We start from the raw sequence: 5,510 nt of genomic DNA on the forward strand, positions 1-5,510 counted from the left end.
ATATTTTATAATTATATTTTATGTATAGTGTATAAAATAGCGTAAAAAAATAATTTTAATACATATATTAATTTGGGGAAGATTAATATGTGTAATATTTTATATTTAAATTTTTTAGCACGCTCCATATACTATTAACAGTAATGATTTGAACGCTTTATGCTGTCTCTCTGTTGTAAACATATTATTTATATAATAATTTCATATTTTTAATATTTTATTGATAACGAGATACGATTAACAAACTTTATTGCTTGAGGAAATATGCGCGACAAATGGGAATCATTATATTTGTGTTGTTGCCGTCACGATGCCATCAATTATTATCATGTTGCTAATAACATAACGTATCGGTATCACTGATCGTCTGCTTCTAAAATTTTGTCAATGATTGCTTGTAAGTATAAGCTCTCGTGTTGCTGTATTCAATAACGCGTTTTACTTTGATGTTATATAAGAAAGGTATAACAAATATATAACGACATATGCAATGCATTAGTTCGCTCAATATGATTAATCAGGCTTTTTTATCTTGGAATGTATTGTCAAAGATAAATCACTACTTCACAATACAACTGATAAACATAATTTTTTTGTTAAATGAGATTATAATTATAATCAGTATCTTACAATCTCAGTATTGTATCATAATCATATCTTTTCAAGATACGCAATTAGTTTGATATAATTCATATATTCCAGAGAAAAACCTTTAAGTCTTACCCTACACATATTAAAATGCATTATGTTTTTATTGATGAAAAAGTATTTTATCCATTCATCAAAAATAAAATTTTAGTTTTTTCTTAAAATGTTAGACAGAGGATTTGAAAATATCAAATAATTTAAGATATTAAAAAACTTGACTAAAAATAAGCAACATTTTTTTCTACAGAAAAATGCAGATTTCAATAATTATCTATTTTTTATTTTAGTTTTGTATTTTAATTTTTTAATTTTAATATACGCAAATAGAAAATAAAACTTGTTTACACCGTATTCTTCAAACTATTATTAATATTTATAAATATATGTGACATCGAGATACAAATATACGTTATATAGATACTCAACAAGAGAAAAAAAGATACAAAAAAGGATCCAAAGTTTCCTTATATAAATTTTATTATTCATATTGTTGAAATTGAATATGATAAAAACAGAATAGTGATAAATGAATAATAACTAATAGAAATGTATGTATGGGTAAAGGTTATCGCGTTATTCACCAAAATTTGATTAATTTTTTTTTTTTTTTTTTTTTTATGACATGACACGTTTTCATTTGTTCCGTTGAATTTTGCATACTTTTTTTATTGTTCGTTATTATATACATATATAGATAACGTTTAAAATCATATCTTTTTATACAAGTTCTTTTGGTTAACTTAAAATCAATTTTTTTAAATAGCCTTTGATAGAACTTCAATTTAAAGTTTAATTAACGATATGTAATTAATTATTAAATATAACATATTCACTAAAAGATAAATATAATCAAATTAACTAAACAAAATATATGATATTTCTGAGATATTGTGCAAGATGTAATAAAACGAAATTGTTAAGTTTTTTTTTCGCAGATTATAAATGCAGAAAGTGGAAAAAATTACAACAAGTTGATTTCTTGAAGATTAACTGTTTTGAGTCGCATCACGTATGTGGAATACATTCACATTCTGCACATGCTATGAAGACAGTAAACCACAAATTTTTCTTCTGTTGAAATGGCAAATGATAATCGCCAATCTTGTTGTAAAATTGATTGACTTTTATTATATAAATTTCTTATTTTCGATGCTACGGTATTTTCTGTGTTACATTTTCCTAATTATAGATTATCGAATTCATGAACTGATTTTTTTCTATAATTTTAATTTCTATGATTATATTTATAATTATATTGTAAAAATAGATAAAGAATTGCAATCTAAAGTAATAAACATATAATAATTGTAACTGTATATCGCGTAATTATATATAACAAAAGAGAGGTTCTCATCTATATATTATATGTAATGTACCTATTGATAATAAACGCATACGAGATCACATTTACATAAATAGAAATACAAAAATCATCAGAGAAATATCTATTAATTCACGCACACGCGTATGAACCTATCGTATTTATACACGATGAAACAAGACGTAAAAGGTAGCGAGTCCTCCCGGCACTATGGTCGTTGGTATACTAAATGGAACGTGTTGCTTCGGTTGCACCTTCACTTCGGACTGATCGCCGAAGCCCGAAGCGCCGAACCAGCGAGAACGTATCTTGTTACAAATCGTGTGCATGTATATGTATGGATATTATATATACCTTCAGTATCTAACATATGCCCGCATACGTCGCTAAAATTTAAGTTTAAATTTTACTAAAATAAACCACCTCTGAAATTAATTCCATCTGAATGTAGTTGTGTTAATCTTTTAACTTTCCACAAAGTTTAATTTTTCTAATCTAATGCGAGAAATTTTTCCCCCAAAAATTAAGTGTTTTTTAATAACCGATTCTCTGGTCAATTTAGAAATAATTTTTTCTCAAAGAAAATGTTCAGGTATTAATAATTTCCGAGTTATATGCAATTGAAAAAGAAGTCTTTTCGCAACTAAATTTTTAGAAAGAGAAAAAGAGATGGTTTTAGACATTCTGCGTGTGTGTGGGTGCGCGCGCGTGCGTGAGTATGCGTGTGTATGAATACCACGGATCTTTTAACTGGTAATACAAGCAGGAAGGGGAAATACTATATGAAACAAATTAGTTAAAAATAAAAGAATAAAACTTTTTAAAACAAAGCTTTGTTTCTTAGAAAGCCAACTAGTTATTGTCGACATAAGTAAGGGCCGTGGCACATAGAAAAACTTAAGCAGTAAGACTTAAGACTTAAGAATTTCAACCATACGGAATTTTCAGCGTAGCTTACGTTTCAATATGGCTGCCTTACTGTTCGACCGTGATTGGTCAATTCGCTTACGTCTTAAGTCTTACTGCTTAAGTTTTTTTATGTGCCACGGCCCTAAGCTACCAGAACAGATACAAAAGAAATCTTGTTGACAATGCGTGCAGAAATAACATAAGTAGGCCGTTAAGACATAGAATTGTAATATTGCAAAATGATACGTATATATTTGAATTTTATATCATATAGATAACTTGCATTATATTATTTGTTTTTTCCACATTATATTACTGCAACAATGTTTACTGGGTGGATAAGTGCACGCACACCTGACAAATATTCAAAGTTGTTTTTCTAAAAAACGAAACCTCCTAATAAAAAGTTTTATTCTACATTTTCTATACTTAAGTAAACTACATCTTATATACTTACAGTTCACTCAGTATATAATACATATATGTATACTGGGTATCTCGAAATTAAAAAATAATAAAATTGCAGCATAAAAGTTCGTAAAATAATAAGCAATAAAAGTATTTTTATTTCAAGCAATAATTTTAGAAATTATTAAAAGTTAAAATTAGTCACAAAATCACACTTTATAGAGAGTCGTCAGTTCGGGAATTGTACATGTATCACTATTCTAGCATATAATAACGGCAATAGGCTCAGAGTAATAACGATACTAGGTGAGGAGATTGGCAAATAAGAGCCGAGTTATTAGCGCAAATTTTTTGTTGTTTAATTTCACAAGTATGCATTAAATATGTACATTTCAGATCGTTTTTTAATCCATTTTCAGCAGATAAAAATGTATAGAAATTAAATTCCTATTCAAACCTTAACATGCGCAATATTATTTTTTACACTGGAAAATTAAAATTGTAAAAATAATAATAATATAGAGGCTCTCAAGATTAAAATCAAATATAGTATAAAAAGGCAGTCAGGGCCAAGCGCGGTAAACAGTTCGTAACGTGTTTATTATCAGTGATAAATCAATACAAAAAATATAAATTATGAGTAAATTATGAGTAATTTATATTTTTTGTATTGATTTATCACTGATAATAAACACGTTGCGCACTATTTACCGCGCTTGGCTCTGATCGCCTTTTTTCTACTATATTTGATTCAAAATTGTAATTGGTAAGTGATAAGTAACATTGAAGGATGTCTCACCGAAACCAAAACAAGTAGAGTCTGTGCCAGTTAATCGATAATGTCATTGATACGTGTGTACCCGTTGGTGATCCAAACCACGTATTCACTTAAATCGTATAAAAATATTATATAAATTTTAGATCACATACACAAGTAATAAATCGTTCTTTATATTAATGAGAAACTTATATATATATGTTTTATAATATAATAAAAACAGAATAAGTTTAATCGTTTTTATTATATGATAGTCATTACTATAGATATGCTATACAGAGTGTCCTAGGAGAAAAGGTCAATATTCGGAAGGGTAATGGTATTGGTCATTTTAAGCAAAAATGTTTATATGAACGACTGTCCTATTCCAAATGGAATAGAAAATCGTTACACGCCATGTTCTCACAAGAGCTGATAAATGCATTGATGTTGACTGTGAAATTTTTGAAAATTATAAACTGTAAAAAAATGTGTCACTTGAACAATAAATTAGAAACAGTATACGTATAGTTATCTCTTTCTTATCAGTAATTTTACAACTGTACATTCAAACAGCTCTATCTCGGAAACTGAAATAGGACAGAACTTTGAAATAGGACACTCGTTTATATAAACATTTTTGCTTAAAATGACCGATATCATCACCACCCAGAATATTGATCTTTCCTCCTAGAACACCGTATATATCGGAAGCTAACCAAGTACTCTTGACATCCTACAATACCGACGAATTATTGTGCTATATGGAATATAACTACAATGTAATATACCGTGTTCCAAAATTCACTGTCAGTACTGGAAATCTATAATATACGTTACGTGAACTATAGATTTTCAGTACTGGCAGTGAATTTTGAAACACGGCTACATTATATTACAAATGTGACATCTATGAGTGGGAAAAAGTACAACTAGTATATAACGTATATATAATTTACATATTAATTACATGTTATATAAGAGCTATATAAAATGTTTGCTAAGAAGAAAGATATGAAGATCTATCAAACGTATCACATAATATACATATATACATATAATGAATACTTACGAACCAAAAACACGATAAAATACAATCAATTCCGATAATAACATGGCCAGAAAAAAAAGAACACAATTTTTAAAGCGTCTAATTCCTGCAAAAAGATGCATTTTAAAAGATTCGTCGTAAAAGAAAGTTTACAACGTGTACATATAGATTTGCCGTTATCGCGTGCAATGTAATCGCAGGTCATATACCGGAACAGAGTTTCACTTTACTCGTTTTAACCGCATTTTCTTACACTATCTGTACTTAAAATAAGAATGGCTATACATACAGACTGTCCCACCGAAAGCGCCCCCCCCTTTTATCTTTTAAACTAAAAGAGATAGACCGTAACAAATATATATCAAATTAAATGGTTTAAATTGAATTTTATTGTGAGCATAGCAGTTGCTTACAAA

General features: G+C 28.2%; 1 protein-coding gene and 1 long non-coding RNA gene across 2 annotated transcripts in view; both read right to left on the minus strand.

The window, feature by feature from the left end:
- Window positions 1-2,255, minus strand: part of LOC115238060 (epidermal retinol dehydrogenase 2-like) — a 13,718-nt gene extending 11,463 nt beyond the window's left edge. The window contains exon 1 of the mRNA XM_029811564.1: window positions 2,025-2,255. The gene's annotated coding sequence lies outside the window, so the exon portion shown is untranslated. The remainder of the gene's footprint in view (window positions 1-2,024) is intronic.
- A 1,371-nt stretch (window positions 2,256-3,626) lies between these two features.
- On the minus strand, window positions 3,627-5,275 carry LOC115238112. The gene is made up of 3 exons (XR_003884448.1): window positions 5,116-5,275; window positions 4,086-4,173; window positions 3,627-3,771 (listed from the first exon to the last, which is right to left on the minus strand). It is a non-coding gene; the product is annotated as an uncharacterized LOC115238112 (long non-coding RNA).
- Between the last annotated feature and the right edge of the window lie 235 nt (window positions 5,276-5,510).

The sequence above is a fragment of the Formica exsecta genome, unplaced genomic scaffold, assembly GCF_003651465.1.
Source record: "Formica exsecta isolate Colony F162 unplaced genomic scaffold, ASM365146v1 scaffold32, whole genome shotgun sequence".
NCBI lineage: Eukaryota > Metazoa > Arthropoda > Insecta > Hymenoptera > Formicidae > Formica > Formica exsecta.